This window comes from Pholcus phalangioides, unplaced genomic scaffold, assembly GCF_987345545.1.
Source record: "Pholcus phalangioides strain wild (caught in Gottingen) unplaced genomic scaffold, Ppha-v1.0 ptg000001l_1, whole genome shotgun sequence".
NCBI classification, from domain to species: Eukaryota; Metazoa; Arthropoda; class Arachnida; order Araneae; family Pholcidae; genus Pholcus; species Pholcus phalangioides.
In genome coordinates, this window is record NW_028301594.1 from 20,770,873 (window position 1) to 20,793,157 (window position 22,285).

The 22,285-nt window shown below is 33.3% G+C and overlaps 1 long non-coding RNA gene across 2 annotated transcripts in view; it reads left to right on the plus strand.

Annotated features, from left to right (window-relative positions):
* The window catches only part of LOC149090042 (uncharacterized), a 105,029-nt gene that overhangs the window by 23,624 nt on the left and 59,120 nt on the right, over window positions 1–22,285 (plus strand). For both annotated transcript variants that reach the window (XR_016192675.1, XR_016192674.1), the window contains exon 2: window positions 20,598–20,640. This is a non-coding gene — a long non-coding RNA (uncharacterized LOC149090042). The remainder of the gene's footprint in view (window positions 1–20,597; window positions 20,641–22,285) is intronic.

The window sequence follows — 22,285 nt, forward strand, 5'->3', positions numbered from 1 at the left end:
TGGATGGGGAGGTCAGAACAAAAGGTTGGCCACAGTAGGTTGGCCTGCAGTAGACTCTCGACTATCCGGTCCCCGTATTATCCAGCTTAGTAAAATACAAATATTTTTATATGTAATAACATTTAACGTATTACATAACGCATTAATGAATTACATTATCATCTTTTCACATTTTTTTGTAATAATTTTTAAAACGTACAGCACATAGCAAACATTTATGAAGTATTGGCTTCTACTAAGTCAGAAAATATGAATAAGAGCTGTTATTGGCGTAAAAGAAAGGGTGTTTTTGATGGTATGGGTGAGTAGGTAGAGAGTGGGCGTCTATAGAACTCCGGCCTATCCGACTATTTTGTTATCCTGCCTGCCGTTCTACCACATTGGGCCGGGTAGTTAAGTCTACTATATTCATTTTCTTATGAAAAGTTGAAAGGGCGCATTTCTTATTCGTATACTATTTCAAAAAAAAACCAAGGGAAGTAATGACACTTTCCTTTTGAGTGTTTATGGTTTTTTTTTTTTTTTTCAAACTAAATGTTTATGGATAAGTTATTATAAAACCGTTATAAAATCGAGTAATCAACAACGAATGGGGTTTAGTGTAAAACTTTTTCTTATTGGAGAGAAATTAGCAATCTCAAACTAAGTACCTTTAAGCGAAAGAACAAGAACGTTCTTTATGTAACGTGAAATTTCACGTGGGGAAAACATTAATCAATGATCATCTTTTATTTTACTTTACTGCATTAGCATGCGGACATACAGAAAAATGATTCTCCAGACCCTCAGTGTTCAAGTGCAATTGCAAAAAAAAAAAAAAAAATTGCATATATATAATACACGGATCTAATATATTCAGGTTACGCCATTGCCCTAGCGTGTTCGTTGGAATGACCTTGGCACGACTGTCTTCTTCAATTACACGTTAGATTTATACAAGCGCAAGGTCAAAGCTATTCTAAGAAACTTAACCCTTTTCGAAACAGTCTTATTTTTTTCCACACACAGGATCTAATCCCCCCGAACACACCAATTATTATGAACAAAAACAAAGACACTTCTGTAGGTTGATAATACAACAATGTCTAGAGTAACATAAAGCCCTTTTAAAAAAACAGTAGTATACTTAAATACATGTGTAATGTGTGCTGGTTTGCGAGTTAATAAATACAAGAAAAAAACGAAGTAGGAGCTCGAAAAAAAAATTGCATTTCAGCTTGATGTGCTCGAAACAATGATGCGCTTGTTTCTTTAAGCATAGGCTCAAGATTCTCGTCTTCTTTTCTTACTGATTATAAGAAGCTTGAGTGTCGTTCATATTTCTTATTTTTGGTTTAAGTTGATGACAAGGAAGTCGTGGGTGCGTGGATTAAGTAAGCGCTTTATTGCACGGCCGTTTTTCTAGTCAGAAAAGCCGTTGAAATGGCCCTGACAAGGACCGGATATACAGATTGTCGTTCAAGAAAAGTGAAAGGCTATATCAATAAAGAGGCCTATTTCAAGTGTATCAAGCTTTTGAGACAGAATAAGCTGAATAACTCCTTGGTACACACTAGAGGGGGGAAAAAGATAAGTGTGTTGTTCAATAATGACATTATAATTCCTCTTTATAGCAGCGTTTCTCAACCTATGGTCCGCGGACCAGATGTGGTCTGCGACGATGGCATAGGTGGTCCGCAGGTAGATATGATAAAAATATTCACCCGTTTTAATTGATATTCGTAATGTCCATATGAGTTCAAATAAAATTATACCTCCATATTCACCATACATCATCGAGGAGAATGCAGGAAATTGCAATCTTGAATACGCCGCTGTGGTGGTCGAGTGGTTATAGTGCCGGACTCGTGATGCGAGGATCCGGGTTCGAACCCCACAGTGGTGGTCGGCTGAAGTTGGTTTTCTGTGGTTCCCAACTTCAAGGCGCAAATGCGAGCCGATCTCCCCGTTAAAAAGTCTCGCCACAGAGAGCAACAGTCTTACAACGATAAATCATTCAACCATAACACTTCACTCATAGTTAGTAAAACTGGGGGCAGATGACAGCACTACACATAACAAGCATTACACAGAAACAAACTTCACGTCAGGTTGCACTACACGTACACGCACATTCCCGCATGTACCGATTCGTTGGGGGGTTCCGCGGGGGGGGGGGGTGCATGTGTGGTGTAGCAGTAGTAGGTAGGGGCTCGGGGATCCATGATGTTCTTAAGTCAGCCACCTCGTTGGGCAGTTTGCCTGTTGTGGCGTTGTATTTGTATTTGTATTTGTACGAGATATCGCTAAATTTTGCCAAAAATTGCAATTTATTAGTTTAAATTTAATTTGGTAATTACTGCTAAAATTTCTCAAGAGTGTGGAAATAAAGAGCTGCGGAAATCGCATTGAACAAAAATGTATTTCCGAGAGAGTAATATTCAAATGATCTGATGACCGTATTTCTTTGAGGAAAAATACAGTAAAAACTGGAATCCTAAATGATAACCCGTAAAATAAGGGATATCGTAAATTGTCATCAAAAACACTGTCAGTTGTTTGGTCAGTTGTAGGCACCACTAATCACCAATCGTAATTAAAATTCCAAAAAAAGAACTTGCTGACAAAATGTTAAATTTTATAAATATGTTAGTTTTTGCAATACAATATAATTTATGCTACAAAAACGCTGTGTATTCACGACTTTAGCAAATATTACAAATTAAAATAACTATCGTTGAAAAAACGAGACAAATATACATAAAATAACCGATAGAACCAAAATTACAGGAATGTCCCGTTATACGGGACAAAAGTGGTGCGTCAAATCGTTTCAGACATTTTACTGGGTCTTGTTTTCAGAAAGGTTGAGGAAACATTGCTTTAGAGCTACGTTTCTGAACCTATGGTCCACGGCGATGGTGTAGGTGGTCAGCAGGCAGACTTGATAATTTAATTCTAACTAAAGGAAAAATTATTCAACCATTTCCGTGTTGATAGGCTTATTAATAATCACTATATGGAGTTATTATACCTTCATACGTTACATGTAATAACGTATAAACATGTAACTAAATAGCATGTAGTAATAATGATGTATGTAATCTCAAATAGTAGGAAAAAGCAATCTTAAATCAGGGATATCTCTAAAATTTGCCGAAAATGCAATTCATTACCTCAAAAGCAAATCGCTGAAATTGCTGAAGTGTGGGGAACATAAACGACTGTTACAAATCAAAGTTAAAAATGTAGTGCACAAAAAAATTGAGAAAAATAAGCATTGAGAATAATACAGTAACTTGAATCTCTTAAATGGAGTAAAATACGGAACATACGAAATTGGCACCAAAAACCGTGCCGGAAAAAATCACAGTCACCAATTATTATTAAAATTGGGGAAAAAAACGTTCAACTTGGCAAATATGTGAGATGCATATTTATATTTTTTTTCAATAATTGTCATAATATAATTTATATACTATTGTGAAAATGACGCGTTCCCACTACTTTAGTTAATATTTCAAATTCAAATAAACAGGAAAAATGGGACAAATATATATAAAATAATTGGTACAACCCAAATTACATGATTGTCCCGTAATACGGGACACAAGTGGTCCACCAATTTGTTTCAAGCATTTTACTGGTCCTTGGGTTCAAAAAGGTTGAGAAACACTGCTTTAGAGTATACGATTTTGCTTTTATTTTAAATAATGGTTTGTTTATCAGACTAGGGCTTCTCAACTTCTTGCGGTCCTTGTGGCAATGAAATGAATGCATATGAATTAAAATTTATTATTCCTGTGTATATATCACAGAAATTATTTTAAATTTATATTCACCCAACAAGACAAAAAAAAACCTTTAAAAGTTCTTGAAAAAAGGATTCCTAAATTTCTTATTTCAAATTAGATAAATGCACACATACGAAGTACGAATGATTCGATACAAAAGGGACATGATTTCGGACTGATAAGCCGCATTCCTATGTAGGAGAATCAAACCACCAACTTCTCACTGTCCGGGCGACGATATTCCATCCTATACATAGAATTTTAACATTGGGTTACGCTCATTGGAAAAGACCACTATTACGTCACTGAAAGACGAGGCGGGCTAAAGAGCAAGGAGTTCAAAATGTTTTAGTACACAGTATATACTGCGGTAAATGTGAAAAATCGGCTACTATGTATAATCGCCAATCATCTCCATAAGTTTGATAAATTTATCACTGTTATCGACGATTATGCTTAATACCCAAGAATCGTTGGTAAATTTGATTAAATACTAAAAAAAATATGTTCATTTGTACTGGTGATTATAAATAATATCAAAGCGTACCTGACTAATTCAAAAATACTTGAAATTTATCGCTTTTACCGGTGATTATGAATAATCTACTTCAGGGATTGTGACGCTCTTTTTAAATCGGAGTAGGTCAAACATACTAGACTCACTTCGGATTTTTTTCTCATATTTATCAAATTCATCATCTAGAGTATTATGCATAATCACCGGTACAAGCGATAAATTTCAAGCATTTATTGAATTAGCCAGGTAAGCTTGGATATCATGTATAATCACCAGAAAAATTAATTTTTTTAGTACTTAATCAAATTTGCCAACGATTCTTGGGTATTATGCATAATCGTCGGTAAAACTTACGAAGGCGATTATGCATAATAGCCGATTTATCACATTTACCGTGACATTACTGTATACTAAAGCATTGTCTAAACCCTTTGTCTCTTTAGCCCCGCATCGTCTTTTAGTGACGTAATAGTGATCTTGGTCAATGAGGTAATCCCATGTTAAAATCCTGTGTATAGGATAGAATAATGCGTCCAGGCGAGTGCTCTACCATTAACCCATTAAAGACGACTTTGATTCTTAGAAAGAGAAAAAACACTGAGTGGAACCACTCCTATCACTATCAGTCCCACAATTTATTAGCAAAGAAAACAATTAAAATGCCGAATGGCAAATTTTTTTACCAACCGGCATCAATAGGTTAAGCTACAGATGACAGATATTTCCTAACCGTAGAGCAATACGTTCTCCTTGTACTGAACGGGACTGAGCAATAGACAGCCTCCTAACTCAGCAATAGCTTAGTGTAGAGCAGAGGTCTTCAACCTTTTCCTAGTCGCGACCACTGCCTGTACCCATCATCAAAGAAAGAGCACCCTTACGACACGTATGACCCTACGTATGAATGAAATCAGGATGACTTTAAACCTTGAATACAATTTATTAAATTGGAATGTTGGCAAAATGCTCGCGAGCACAAGATCCGACACAAGCGTCGAGCACTCTGGGTGCTTCAGGGGAGTACTGTGGTGCTCGTGAGCAACAGGTTGAAGATGCCTGGTGTAGAGGGTCATCGTTTCGATTAATGGACACATGTCCAATTTTTGTTTCTACGTACTGAAATGCCCATTCTTAATACAGAAAACTCGAAAAAGCCCCATTTAAGAAATAGAAGTCTGAACTGTGCTTATATAAAAATTGGTTTTTGGAGATTTGGTTTGCAGATGTGAAATTTACCAAACGTCAAAAAATATTTTATAAGACCTCTTGACAACAAATATTCTTAAAAGTATGTAATGATGTGAAGACAATAACTCTATTGTTTTTTTTGTCTGGGCTCACGAACCTATGAGATCTTCATCTCTATGATCCAAGGATTTCATCCCAAGGGTCCGTAGATCACAGGTTAACAACCCCTGTATTAGGCAACGGTTAAATTTGATTTCAAATCTTTCTCTCTCTCTCTCCTGTTATTAATTTGAAAAAGAAAAAGAAAAAAAAACTCGATTTTTGTTTTTCGGTCCTTTATTATAATTTTTGTCTCAAAATTGTTACTATTTCCGACGAAATCAATAACATTTTTTTTTTTAATATTGTGCCTGATTATTGTACTAATACAGTATATTCACTTCAATCAGCGGCAGCAATTATTTTTCCATCATTTTCATCACAGATATTATATACATATGTATACAGGGGTGTCCCCCAAGTGCTAATGTGGTCTTTATCTCATCAACCGTCCGTGGTAGAGGTATGGTTTGAATTTAAAAAATGCTCACAAAAGGAGTTAAAAAACTATCCTGTATCAGTTTTTAGAGTGAAAATACAGTGTGCCACAAAATGCAAAATATAATTTTTTTTTCATACGCTTTCCTTGTCCTCTAATTTCTAATTGCAAAGTCGTTGCTTTGTATCACGGGTTACCACATCCTGGAGCAGTGCATCCAGGTTGGAATCTTCTGCGGACCCCCCGTGAAAAGTCCCGCCCCCCCCCCGTTTCTTTATGGGCCCTTCTATAGTTAATTCATATCGTGAAAAGCAAAAAATTATTGGAATTGTCCCGGGGCCCCAGAGTTAGAGCCCTGTCAGCCCCGCCCTTGTGGCGGAGGCCATTCCCTGTATCTCTTGAGGCGCACAGAAAAAATTCCATTTCTAAGTACAAGACTGCTGAGTTATTCGAATTCAAAGCAGAGGAAAGTTGGGAAAGGACAGCATAAATAAGGAAACGGAGCTTTGTTCGCTTGTTTTTGCCGTTCTTTTATAACTTTTCTCTGTTTTTCTTTTTTAATTCAAATATCTCAATGAATCTTGTGCTTAGAAACATAAAATTTTTTCTGTTGGTCTCCGGCAATAATCTTCTAATTGAAAAGTGGAGGACAAGGGGACTGTATAAAAATTTTAGCCAATTTTTTTAACCATGTATTTGCCATTTATATTCAAATGTACACGGGACTATGTAGGGTTAAGTCATGACCCAAGTTATAAAATATTTAAATAATATTTTTAGTATGCAAAAAAAAAAATCCTGATAATAAAAAAAATATGCCATAGACATTAAATTTGTTGTCGGATTTAACATTTTTTCTTTAGCTTATTTTAATACTTTTTAATTTGATTTCTTAAATTCTCAAGTAGCCTACACACAAAAGTAAATAAATAGATATCATATTGCCTCTTTATTATCTATTGTTATCGTAAATCTAATAACATGTTCAATTTGGTAAATTAGATGTCAGGTGCGTTCAGGTTATTAGCTGAAAAATTTTCAGAAACAAATGAAAAATGAGGCATGGAATGGATGAAGAAAATACAATAATTGTAAAATAAAAAAAAAACTAAAGAAACAATAATCAGACAATAAATAAATCTAAAATATTTATGTGCTGTAACTATTCGTGCTATCAAATAATTATTGATCATATGGTTACATCAGTAATAAATATCCGTTATTTTTATCAAAAATTTTTGAGAATAAATCACTAAATATTTTTGATAAATGAATTTTTAAGAAAATGCATGATGATACTTACCGAATTCACACGATCACTTATCAATATAATAAAAACCTGAAACAATCAGAGATATTTAAATAAAAAGAAAAGAATAATAATAAGAGAGAAATCCAATTTCTTTTGAAGAATTGATTCTTTCATACAGAGAATCGTTTCTTTTCCCCATATCATCCCCAAAAATCGAATTCCAGTCTTGGCAACAGAAATATTCATCGATGAAAAAACGGTGAAATAAAAATGAATGTATCTGTATATAAATGATCATGAACAACATTACCATTGCCAGAAAGAGAACTAGTTTTTTTTTACTTTTATTTATTTGTTATTAATATTATTACCATTCTGTTTTTCTTTTACCTTATGAGAACAGAAAAAGTTTTCAGTAATAACATAAGCTCCAGGTTATGGGTTGCAATATATGTAATCAACTTTGCCCATAAAACAATAATTTAAATGGTAATATATATCACGACCGCCAAGCTCACGCGAAACCCACCATTGATGTAATGTACGTGGTTTTTTTACTTTTATTTCCCTGGATATTGCGTGCGAAATCACAATAAATAATGCTACTGCTCCTAATGCTGACGGAATCAAAGAAAATGCTATCAGCAATTTGCATATTATCATTGTTGGATATAAATTACCTGGCATATTCTCATAAGGAAAATATTTCTTTTTCTGTTTCGGCCAACCATACATTTCCTAGGCGGAATATTCCTATTCTGACTTCGAAGGGGAACTAGGAGGTAGTAGACTATCTGCCATTGATATTATTTTATTTTTTGTTATTTAAATGGATGCAATAGTTGCATTTGCATATTGTAATACAAAAGTTTTATTCACCTGAAATTTTAACAGATGATTTGTATTTTTTTTAACATTTTATGTTCCGTAATTTGCAAAATAATTAAGAGAATCACAGCTGAATTTTTCATGTATAATGCATGTACCTGCCGAAAATTACATTCCCAGATTGGTTTAGTGCTAAAAGCTATTTAAATTCACAAAAATAGTACAAAATTAGCATAACACATTCAATGTTTTTCTGAAAATTCTCGCGTGAAATTCTTACCAACTTTAAATGACATATAAGGAATATAATTCCTTGCAGCACTGTGATACATCTGGAGTGCACATTTGCACAACCGTTTCAGTCATGATATACAGGGAAAGAAACGTATATATAAACTTGCATATAAAGAGTGACCACATGGCCCGTATTTTACGAGATATTCTCGTAATTTTGGTCATCCCACCTTTTCTATGAAATGTCCATTTCCCCCTTCCCCATTTCCAACAATGCTTAGTTGATAAGTTTAATTCAAAATATTAAAAATTTTGTAATTTTCAAAATTATCGTCAAAATGTAATTGCTATTTGTTTTGAATCTAAAAATGAAAAGATTGAGTTCATTATATTTGTGTGCAGTCCCTAAATATGACAACTTTTGAGCCAATGAAAAATTGCCAACACAGTGATAGGTTGCACAAACATAGTGATTTCACATATGCAATATCTCGATAAATATTGCGTTTAAAAATATGAATTTTTTTACAAATGACTTCTCATAGCATTATCTATATTTAAATAGTTGTAACTTTTAGCACACGAAAACTGTATAAAAAGTTAATTTCTTTATTGCTTTTTATTTATACGACCCCTCAAACAAATTTTGATATTTTCAGTAACTGCACGTTATTTGATGTTTGACTGTTTTTGACTGTTGATGGTTGTCAGCGGATGGTTGCAGATATCTGCTGTACAGACAATTTGAGACAGCCTGTATAATTAATTGTTGCCACTGAATCTATTAAGTAAACGTACTTAATCTGAAGGGTAAAATAATGGTTTATCATATTCAAGCGTAACTTAATTATGTTCAAAAAGAACTTTGGAAGTCATAAAATAATTGTGAGAAAATTAGCTTTCTAATTTCGAAAATTAGCTTAAAAGTGGGGGAGCTGATTAATTACTTTCATAATCGTAACATTCCTACCTGTAAATTTCGGAGAACATTCAATTTGAAATATAACAGTAATAACGAATAATGATACCAAATTTCCGTGCTGTACTTGAAGAATTCGATAAGTAAATTTGTTTCTTTTTTTCTTGATCATAAAGTAAGTGAACAGTAAATTATATTTTCGCACATCATTTTAAAGATACCAACTTCACACGCGATCCGCCATTTACTTCGCCATCTGTACGTATGTATATATGAATTATATGTACGTATGTATATATGAAGTATATGTACGTACGTATCACTAGAATTTGTTATTTTATTTACCGCTCCATACAGTTATAATATATTTATAGCATCGTTTCCTAATCCTGACGGAATCAAAAAAATTTCATCAGAAATTTGTACATTATCTTGTTTTTCTTTTAACCGAATTTTCCACTTTCAAAAATTCTCCAATGTTATGATAAATACAAAAATAAATAAAATGTGCTATTATGCATAATCACTGCAGGTTGCATGCTCATTTTTTATAAAAAAAACTTTACTTTTATAAATACTATTTACCGCATTCATATACAACCCAAATTTTCATTTTCTTCTATATATTTTTCTAGTTTCTGAATATTTCTTCACCATTTTTAAACTCACTGGCTCAAATAATTTATCAAGTTCATTAGTGATTTAATTATTTTTTCATTAAATTTACTCAAAAATGAATCGAAAAGTCATAGGAAATTGTATATTGGCAGCGCAATGAAGCGCAGTCTTGAATCGATAATTATGATGCGTTACGTACACAGAACCATACATGCTTAGCAAAAAATTCCAAGATACCGACCTGTTCTCAATTTGACAAGCATATTCTGGATTCAAGCTCCTGAATAATTCACTGACAACGATAGTGATGCATTTGCTGCAAAATGCAATTCCATACCCGTATAACCTTAACCGAACCCTGAATAAATGAATGCATCGTGCTACTGTACAAAAATCCGTGAACTTAATCACGTACCAGGATAATTGTAATCATTATGTTAAAAATAACTATATTCAATTCCCTCCTTAATTACAGCTTTAATAATCTCCATTGATCTCTTCTTCTCATTGTTATTTCTTTATTCTAAACTCGCTATTTGTCAGATATAGTCTGAATACTGACGAGTACAAATTAGTTAATATGTATTCAGAAGTGGTATTTTTCCCCCCAGAGGAGTAATTCGATCTCCACTTGTAGCATGATAACTACTACACATTGCTTTCCTTTTTTTTTAATGTTTTTCTTGACATGATTGATGAGCTCTAAAAAACAAAATCTCTTTCAACTCTAACCATGACATGTGCACTAATACCCTCTCTAATTTTCTTTTTCCGTTTTTTTTTTTTATAACTTCTCTTCACTTGTGATTCAGTTTCCATTTGCCGAAAGAAACCTAGCACCACTTATACACACGCACATGTACAAATTCGGTCATAATCCACCATATGATTCCTTATCAAGGAAACTTTTGTTGGTCTTTCCCTTCATTGAGAGCATTTTCCCAAAGATATTCAGATAATAACACAGAGTTATTATAATTTTTCACCTTCTACTGTTGGATTTAACCCCATATCACTACCGCTGCGACTTCATAAAATACAGGCGAACTTGGTTAATTCGAATGTTTGGATAACTCGAATTTTAGCAATTTTACATTTGAGTTTTATATTCAACCTAATTAATTCGATTTCCCCCCGAATGATTTGGATAACACAGATCTGCGATGAATATAATTAGTGTTTTTTGTAGTTTTTGGATGCCAATTACTGGAAAAATAATTAAAAAATGACATCACGTATGGTTTTGGAGATAAAATTAAAATTTAATTTCAATAGTAATGCATAAGGTAGCAATACAATAAACCACATTGAAACTGCGCGTTATAAACAAATATAGTGAATCATTTCCAACGGTGATTCCTGTAAATTTTATGGGGATTTTTGGGTGCCGATTCCAAATCTAGTATTGGTTTTGTTAAGTGAGCTCTACTTTTTTGAAATGAAGTGAAAGTTAAATTTCAATTTTAATACATCAGCAGCATACAAATCACATTGAAACTGAGCACTATAAGCAAATGAGGAGCTTATCCTTTTCAAAGGGCAAAACGTTTTCTTTTTCTTTCTTTTTTTCGAAATTCACTTTTCAACGGTTTCTGGATCTTTAGGATTAGGTCTATCAGATTATGAAACAAGGTTTACTCCAATGGAAATATTTTTGGTAAAAATTACAATTTTAGTCGTTTCTACTAAAAAGGAACATACCCATCGCGTTCATTCACTTCGGTATTTTTTGGTAGAACCTCCCTATAACGATCACCCATGGGACCCAAAATTTTGTCCTCTAACAAGAAGTATCCATTAATGGAAAGTAAAATTCACCGAGTCCCCTTGTCGTAATTCACAAAAAATGTCTCTTAGGATAGGTGTCCGCTAACGGGAGTGTCCGTTATGGGAGGTTCCACAGTAGAATGATCGTGTTTTTTATGTTAATCACGAAAGAGAAGTAAGGGGGTGCCTTCCTGGGCTAGGTAAAACCTTATAGAATCAACAGGTGGCGTAGAAATGTCCAATTTTATCAGACTTGACCAGCTCAAATTTTAATCAAAAAAAAGGTAACATTTTCATTCATTTCCTTCCAAAATGGAACATTCTCAAAAATTCAAATGCAGATAACTCCCTTGAGTGTCAATCAAGAAACATGGTATTTAAATGTTCTTCTATCATTCCTATATGCTGCTACCTGTTGGGCTATTTTCTACTTTTGTAAAGCAAATAATGTATGTTATAGTAATAGTAAAATGTAAGGTATAAAATAAATAAAAAAAATATATAATAGTAGTTTTGTACAGTAAATTTAGCAAAAGGTGAAATGTTGCGTTGAAAATAAGCTCCTCAAAAATAGTAAATCATTGCCAGAGATAATTCAGTGATTTTAGGGCCTATCGTTATAATGGCAGAGGTGATAAATCGAAAATAAAAATTCCAAATTCCAAAATATTTTGATTTGAGTTATTTAAACTAGAATATTAAAGGCGTTTCTTGAAAAAGAAAAACCTTACGTGATGGAAAAAAATGTATTGAATTTTCGGAATCAGCACTGAAAATATATTTTCAGTGATATTCAGAATCAGTTATAACAAAATTATAAAAGCTTTCAAAAAGATTTTTTTTTTTTGTAGACTAATTTTGATTCACATGTCATTTGCGAAATCTCTCGTTTCTATGAATAATGTGATGGTATTAAATACATTTTATAATTATCAAGATCTTTTTACTTTTTCCGTGAAAGTTTTGTTATTATATATTGATGAAATTGATGAATTCGATAAGTGAGTGATTCATGGATGACTAATATAATTAATATTATATAAGACAGCATGGTTTTTTTCCCCGAGTACAGATTTTTTTTACAATTTTTTTTTTATGATTGCAAAATTGGTAGATAATTTTGTAAAATATTTCACACACACACACACACACACACAGTAAAGCTTTCAATTTCATTTTTACTCAAGAAAATGAAGTTAATACGCTACATAATTTCCGAAGAAGACTTATTGCTAACTACTGGGAGGTTCCTTAAGCCTATGTTATTAATAACTTCACTAATACATAAAATTTGAGAAATCGATTGAAAAATTATTAAATAATTTAAATTAAACCTTCAAAAATATTCATTTATTCTGAAAGTTCTTTGATTCTAGGCACTTACATGCATTAATGCTGGGGCTAAAACATGTAGATGCATATGTGCATATGTATTAGCATATAATCCGGGCTCTATTCGTGATAAATCAGTGATACCCGTAGCCAGAGCCGCAACCAGATGCTTGGTCAGCCGGGGCGAGCACGCATTTTACCGCCCCCTTTTAATGTTGAAGGAGAAATGAAAGGGTGAAATTTGCACCCTGGCACCCGGGGTATCAGACCTGTCTGCTCCCCCCCCCAGTTGCGGCCTTGTCCGTAACTGTCTCCGAGATGTGAGCTCCTTCAAATTTTATTTAAAAAACATTTTTTTAATAATTTGACTTGGTTGTTTTATTTTTTATTATGCGTGCGTGCGTGCGTGCGCGCGCGCGCGTGTGTGTGAATGAATGAAATCATCTTGAATAATTGACAGTACTCGTGAATAAATTGAAAATCAATACCCTATACAAAAAGTTGTCTATTTCATTCATATTATAGTTATCAATAATATCCTCGTTTTTTCTCCTATGTAATATTAAAAATTTTTAAAACCTTACTATTTTCACTTTTTTATTATAAATCAACCATGAAGCATCGACGTTTCTTCAGTAGAAATATAAAAAAAAATTCACAATCGTTGCTCTATAAGCATATGAATACATACAACTTTATTTTTTCTGAACAATATACTGTATAATAACGCCCAGTTCATTTGGTCGTGATGTTGGATGTTGAATGTTTCACATTATTATAGCTTATTCACATGTGTCTGTCAGTACCATTCACTCTCGACCCGAATATGTTCGGTAAAGGTCAGTAACCCGGGGGTGAATCATTGAGGCCCTTCTTTTTTCAGATTTGAGTAAAATTTTCATGCGTGGTATTGGTAGAATACGTTACTTCTTGACTTTACTGATGAATGCGAAAGACACAGAAAGAATCAAAATACTGAATTAGTCAAGATTTTAAAAATCGAAATCGAATTAGCACGCATTTTGGTATCCCTCTGTAGTGCTGAATTCGGCAACCAGTACCAACTTAATCACCCCCCCCCCCCTCCTCCCGGTGTAATTATAACCAACCTGGCTTTAAACATTCAAATATCATTAAAAATTTACAACAGGTCAATTACGCTTTCCGATTGGATTCATAAATGGTATGTTTTGATCTCATCACGGAAAGCTATCGTGATGAAACTAAGATGAATTCTGAACTTACAATCCATCTAAAGAAGGTTAGGCCCGGGCTTCTGCTCACAGAGCAATTTTCCTACTAAGAACAGAGAAGAAAAACAAGCATTTAATTTAATGCACAACCATCTTATCTATAACAACTTATTTAAGATGTTTCCAAGAAACGCATCCTACTCAAATTCGTTCCCTTCGCTTCACTCAGAATGGGTTATTATCGGCCTACATGGTGCGTTGTTTCGAACTGATAACTCATCGCCGGTGCAAAAAGGAACACGCAAAACCCAAACCGCCATTATACTCTCTGAAACGATAATAATAATAACAAGTCAGTCGAAAGAAAAAGACTATTAATATCGGTCGATCGTAATAGCTGCTGCTGCTTCGGAGCGGTCCCAAGGATACCAAAAAAAAAAAAGAATGAGGCCCTCTATCGGGACCGAAGAGAATAAATTTCAAAAAGGACAGAACAGACCGGTCCAAAAACGCATACCTTTGAAAAATCACAAATATATACACCACACCCATCCTGGATCCATTTATCTTAGCATCGGGTAAGCGGTGATATTAAAAACTGGTCGTACATCCATCTCCTCCAGCCAATGACACTAAGATACAGCGCCCTAAAGAATCTCGAAGACACGGGAAATCAAAGGATTAGATCCAGGGTAACCGGTCCCTACAAATGACCGGCCAAATTGAGAGTCTAACGAGTCTTTAAAAGTCATTAATTTCTTATTCCTTTTTTTATATTTTGAAGACTAATGTCTGATTTTTATACCGCAGCCCTTCCATATCTACTGGTACCTGAAATTAGACACGCCATAAATTACAACGATAATTATGAGGTGCCCATCGTTGAAATATCGTCCAGATATTAGGGTGAGAGAGAGAGCGAGAGGAGTAAAAAAAGTTTTTCGGAATGATACTCATTGATGTTGGAGGGAGAGTTGGGAGATAGTTTGTAATATATGTCCAGCGCGGAGCCATCCTCTGGGCTCAGATTGGCAAAAACCAACCCAGGCCCAATATTTTCCGACTGATAATTTTCGGAGGAATTTATTCTCCTTTCCTCCTCCTTCTCTCTCTCTCTCTCTCTCTCTCTCCCAACTTCTTCGTCATGTTTCGTTGCCAAAAATAGTCAGAGACATGATGATGATGTGCATGTGTGTGTGTGTGAGAGAGTCGTTTTCCCCACCCAACCTTAATTACATCGATAGGATCTCTCTCATATTTTTTTTTTTTTTTTTTTGCTAAGGAAAGATGTTTCTGAAACTGGTTTTTTGTCATGTGCGACATTATACGACTTTTTTTTTCTTTCCTTTTGCATGACGGGAATCACAACGATCATCTAATGAAAATTGTACCTGGTTTTTAAAAGGTTGTAATGTGATCGAGAAGGCTTCTTTTGGTTAGAAGAAATTTTCTTGACCCGTCTTGAGAAAACTTGCTCCACACCTACAGTAGTACCCCCTGAAGTTGTACCAGAGCCGCTCTTACCAGAACAGCGGAATTGGGCCAGGAGAGGATTCAAAGATCTCGGATACCCAGAAAAAAAAAATTAAGCAAACTATTAAATATAAATAAACGCGAAAATTGAAAACAATTTTAATGAAATTCAGGATCTCTAAGAAAATTTCAATTAATGGGAAAAAAACAATTCCAAAACTGATAAAAATTAGGGCGTAATGAAAGAAACAATCTGAGAACTAATAAAAATTTAGAATTGATTAGTTAAAAATAAGAAAAAATAATTGAAAGACATTTTTCCCAGCATCTAAATGGAAATCCAGAATTTATGAAAGTCATTTGATTCGGATTCTGGGCCCCTTTGACCCGCAAGAAATTTGCGCCTTTGTTTCTACAGTAGAAACAGAGGCATTTTAGCCACCCAAGAAATTTTTGTTTTCACCCTGATTTTGGATGAGCAAAGGGTGAATTTCGCTCCTTGGGCATCTAATACGCCTACCTATTCCTGGTTATGCTCCACTTCTACAAGACGAATAAAATATGCGAATATAATCCCTGATATAAATTTTTATTTTTTCATATTTGAAGCTCAGACAGTGTTTTGCTTGCTACAAAAAATAATAGAGATGTGTTGAAAATTTTAATTGAGCTCTTTATCAGATATATATATCATAAAACTCATTCAAATTCTATACAAAATTTAATAAAAATAATTTGAAGAAAATTCTTTCTCAACCAAGTATCACAAATGAGCTTTTGCGCACTTTTATGAGAAAACATGAAAATCAATAAATTAATATTTATTCTGAATCCAAAGAAACAAAAATTATTTATTGAACATCCAAAAACCACTCTCCTTATTTCATAGTTTTTAAAATCGTGATTATGTTGTTATATTATTTTCTACGTGTTATTTTGCGTAGCATAGAAAAAAATAAGTTTTTCTTACCTTCTAATTCATACGTTGCTGCGAAATTTTCTAGCGAAGTGACATTCTTGAGTTCACATGTTTGTGACCAGAGGCTCACGCAGGAGAGAACATAGATGGGCCCGTCCCCCGTCCCCCCAAGACCATGAAAAATTAAAAATGTTTCGAAATATTTCAGTAAAAAATTAAAATATGGGAAAAAAATTACTTTATACTGTATGTTATCTTTATCAATTTCTGTTAATTCAAAGTGCTTTTTGAAGCTTAGTGGCTCAAAATTTCTCTGAGAGAAATTCCTTGTACTCCCCAAACCCAATGTGCACCTCTACAAGTTGATCTTGCGTACGAAAATGCTCGTGACCAGGGTGCAGGCTATGAGGTGCAATCGTAATGAGGTAGGCCTTCTCATGGTGCAACCTGGTCATGCAAATTCTACCACAAGTCATTATACCGTTTAGTAATTGTTTGACGCAGCATGACCTTGTTGGTCCTTGCACCAATAAAAAACAAACTCCAATCCAATCCGAAGGTGCATATGCACTCTTGAATGGTTGATGCCACATATCGCAGAAAATCCGCCGGAAAAATATATTGTTTTTGGTGAAGTGTTGTTGTGCATCTCTAGAAACACCCTCTACCGTCTTTGCCATTGCGATTCAACCGCACATTCTGTGATTAAAAATGCTTGTTTAGTTGTCTTATATCACCTCTTAGTCCCCCCCCCCCACCATGAATTTAGAATCACCCTGTATTACCTATGAGAAATATCAATGTGAACTAGAACCCCTTCTGCCACCTATCCATTAAAACTGTTACAATTTTTTTCAATTAAAAATGTACCAGATTTTTTATAATGTACCACATTAAAAACCAACATAATATGATATCAATTGATATTCTTAAAGCAATAATCTTAGTTAAATTATTAAGTTTGCCTTGAAATTTTAAGTTGTTATTTGTGTGTGGTAAAAAAACGTTTGTATAACCTGCAAACTGCAACTATGTCACCTGTGATCAAAATCAAAAATAATATAACAGCTAAGGACGGTTACGGTTTGCGAGAATACTAATGTTAATTTACCACATACAAATAATAATTGTTAAAAGTTCAGAGCAAACTTGATAATTAACTAATTTTCTGGCTTATAAAACATTGACTAATATCATATCATATTACATTTTTCATGCAGCACATTATTCAGAATCCAGTTGCTGATTTCAATCAAAGAATTGTAACAGTTTTATTTGATAGGTGGCAGAAGAGGTTCTACTTCATTAATGTCTTTCTCACATGTAATATTGAACTGTATAATTGTTTTCAATATTTTCTAGAAGAAATATTTTTTGCTGATGAAATTTTATTTTTGTTCGTTTATTGGTTGTAGACAAAAGTGCTTAAAAAAGCACCTTTTTTATTAGTAAGTTTACAAAATATGGACGTTTAGTGTCTGAGAATGTGTTCATTTACAGAGTTTTTTTGCTGCGTAGACAAAAATTCCACATATTTTATAAAGTAGCATGTTATTTTATCCTTTCGCACAGATATCAAAATTCTGCGAGCAAAGACACAGATCTGTGCATGTGAAATAAAAGGCAATATAAAAGGCCCCCCATTTATAAAAAAAAATTAAAGGGCACAATTCATGTAAGAATAACATTTTTCCTTTTTACTACGAGCATCTCGGTGCTCATCATTCCCCCCCCCCCCCCCATCATCAAGTACCTAGGTTCCCCTCTAAACACTGATATCTTTGGTGGGGCCTCCTTTATTGTGAATTTCTAATGTAAAAACAAAAGAGGTTTGTCCTGAGCCCCGTGCTAGAGCCCTGCCAGCCCTACCCTTGTAGGGGTCATAGTGCTCACTTAAACTATTGAGGATTAAAACCACTGACCACCGACCATTCAAACCACTGACAACTCAGATGAAGCCCTCTGATTCAATGATTAGCATCATGATTATTTCAGTTAAAGCTCAATCATGTCAGGGGCTTTTCTTCTGGTGATGGTAACAATCAAAGTTCTGTTTCGTGAACATCTCTCAATAGGCTGACAACATGTTTTCTTTTCTCCTTACTTTAAGCATTATACATAAAATTTACCGGGAAAAAAGTGACACTTTTTCTTTCTCTTCACCCTACTCATAGGTGTTTATAAACGGGGCATGTCAGTACCTCCAAACAGATGAGAGGAGTCCATGTTGTATCTCATCGTCTAGTTATCTATACAAGAGTTGAAGAAACACAAAATTTCATCTGCAGGAGTGTCGGTTGGACCTTCTCTCCTTTTTTGAAATCTTCCAAAACTGGGCACAGGACAAACAGGTCTTAATTAGTCTCTTTGTCGTAAGGTGGTTTTCGCTGCCAGATCTTGCGGCATTTTTACACCGAAATTGCATGAGTGAGATAGTCTTCATTTTTTAACACTTTTTTTTTTTTTTTGCTGAAGAAAGAAAAAGGAAAAATTAAGCAATCGAAACGAGACTTCAGATTTCGTTCAAATGTGAAAAATATTGAAACAAAACGTGAAATCGCGAAAAAATTCGGGCTTTCACCGCCAACTTTAACTCGTTTAGAACGAGAAGTCCATCTCAACGACAATCTTCCCTCTGAATGTGAACTGTCGTTATAAAAGACTTTCACATACGAATTCATCCACACACCAATATTTATTCCTAAGACCATGTAACAAAAATTTTATTTCATGTTAATATTCATTACGAAACTAAGACTCCCGCTAAAAAAGTTCCCCGAATAGTTTTCTCGTGAGCTTCCTCGAAAAACTGCACAAAAGAATATTTCCAAAAAAAGAAGAAAAAAAATCGCTTCTATCGCTATGATACATACTCATTCGCTGTATATGAACTCCATGCACTTGGAATATCATTAAAACACGGCGATAAAAACTATTTATAATTTATATATATATTTTTTTTCTTATCTTTTCTTCTCATTCTTAAAGACTTTATATCGTAAATGGACACAAAGCTCATGAGCGATAATAAAGGAAAAGGTGACTTCTTTCTTTTTACATAAAATCTTGACTATCATAAAACGAGGAGGTGTTAAAAGACTCTGATGGGGGAAAAATCACTTTTATTCCCTTTACGGTGGGGAAAAATTGCCCCGAAGTAATTTTTTAATAACCATTTTTTTTTCACCCTTTTTCCAGGCCTTACAAAAAATTTCAGCGTCGTTTTAAGGGTTGTCCGTTGGAAATTTCGTGAAAATTTACTTTAAAAAAAAATGAAATAAAACTTTGTTTTTGACTTGAGGGTACGCATATATATACGCAAACTTACAGTACTTTTTCTCTTAAGAACATTTTCAAAAGGAAACTTATATTTGCTCCAGGCATTAAATGCGATTTTCACATACAACAACGCTGATGATCTGCTATAAAAACCGTATTTTAATGCACGTTATCATATTTGTTATTAGCAAAAAAAAATGCTTGGGTTCAAGACTTTAAAGGTATTTAAATTGTTATTTTATTTATTTAATTATTTTTTTTTTTGCCCATCTCTTTACAATGGCTTATCATTTGAATTTTTTTTTTCGAGTTTTAAAATGAATTAGTGCTTTTCTTACTAAATGAGTTGATCAGTCATTAAATTTGCATATTTGGATGTTTTATTATGAATAATTTGCTCCCTCGGGGGTTTTTTTTAAAGACGTTCTTGAGATTACAGTAATCAAATTACTAGATCATTTATCTCTTGTACGCGTTCAAGAAATATCTTGATATTCTCGAACTTACTATAGTATTTTCAATTTATTTCTAATTATAGGTATTAATGAGTTTCTCTCCTCGATATTTTTTTTCAAATAAAATTTCGATGCAATTCAAGTGCAATACAAAATAACGTTTCTTTAAAGAAATTTATCATTTGGCTTTGATATTTTCAATAAATTTTAACTGTGTGAATATCGATGATTAATGATACAATAATTTGAATATTTTTTCTGACAGATTTCCTGATAAATTTCAGTATGCTTAAGAATGTTTCTTTTTTATAGGCTTTTGGAACGTTGTAAAAGTACGCAGTGATAAAAATCAAACGTGGGTATATTGATTTGATCAGTTCTTCTGTCACTAATTAGTTCATTTAAATACAGCTATTCTGATTTAATATAATAAATAATTTATTTTCTAAAGTTTATCAACAAAAAGAAAAACTGTAGTATAGGCCTATATATATTATTTTTATGCGTCAAATCAAGTGAAATTTACTTATTGAAATCATGATAATTTTTCAACAATTATGTATGCTTTTGAAAGTTTCTTGTTTTTATATTTGTTGTGAATTTTAATGTTTTCATAAAAATTAGATTTTAAAAATTTGTCTGAAATTTGGAATTGTGAATTCTTCAAATATGTATTTGGTTGTTTTTGAAATAAAAGTAGCAATTATTAATTCTCTATTTTCTCTCTCTTTCTCTCTCATGTCTACCACCTTGTCATGTCCTCTACCAGAAATATAACTTCATAATTTCATAATAATTCCATAAATATAATAACCCTCATCATGTCATGTCCTCTACCAGAAATATAATTTTCAATAAATTTCAAAATTAAATCTAATATACAGAGCTATTTTGATTATAATAAGAAAACACATGTTAAACACAATAAGGAAGTTAATATAAGAAAAGGTTTCACTGAGATAGAAGGGGGGAAGCTTGCTGGTGCAAAATACGCAAATTTCCTCTTCTAAACTCTAAAAGTCCTTAAAATCTGCTGAAGCATGAAATTCCTTAAAAGCTATTTTCACTCTTTTTTACGTGTTTTTCTCCTGCCAGAAGCTTTGTTTAAGAAAGAAAAAACTTTGAGAAATGGCATTTTGTTTCATGAAACTAATGTGAAAGCAGTTTCCGTTCCGACATTTCACATCAGGATTTGTACGAAAACAATTTAAAACAAATTAAATTCACGGGATGAATAGCATTCATGCTTTCATGCTGCCAGTCCGAGAAGGATCAAATATATCAGTGCACCTATATAATAAATACGGAATTTTTCTCCCAGTGTATTGGAATTGATTAAAGAGTCAATTAATATATGGAGCAGCAGCATCTGTTTTGGGGATCAATTTCTCGGGGTCCTTTGAAATAATTTTGTATTAAAGTTATAAGGTGACTGCCTACCTTCAGATGTCGAATTTCTTCAAAATTTTTAAATTTTGTTTTGCTTGTTCATTTGAAAAAGTGCAGTTATTCTAAAATCCAAAACTGTTTTATTTTTGTCTCTACGATAACTAGAAGTTTTATAATGAAATCTTTTTGAATAGCGTTTCTGGAGATGTTTGTTTTTTCACTACACGTCGGAACGTATTTATTTGCATGATTTTGAATTTAGAATATAAGTATTTTTAACGAAAATTTTGTATTTTTTCAACGTATACAACCATATCTCACAAAGTTTCCATAGTATTTATTCTTAAACTTTTAACATAACTATCACAAATACTGAAAATTGACAATATATTTTTTTTACCAAAATATTCATGAAGTAACATTTATTTTCTTAATTTTATACCGTATTTAAAACCAAAACCACATGTGTTTTATCCAAAATAACCTTTTTAAACAGCAAGTATCCCGAAGGAAAGCAGTCACCTAGTACTGTGTACTGTTCATAATTTGCCGTTTGAAATTTTCTGATCTGTTAGTAAAATTACTTGCTAATAGGTAGGTATAAAAGGAAG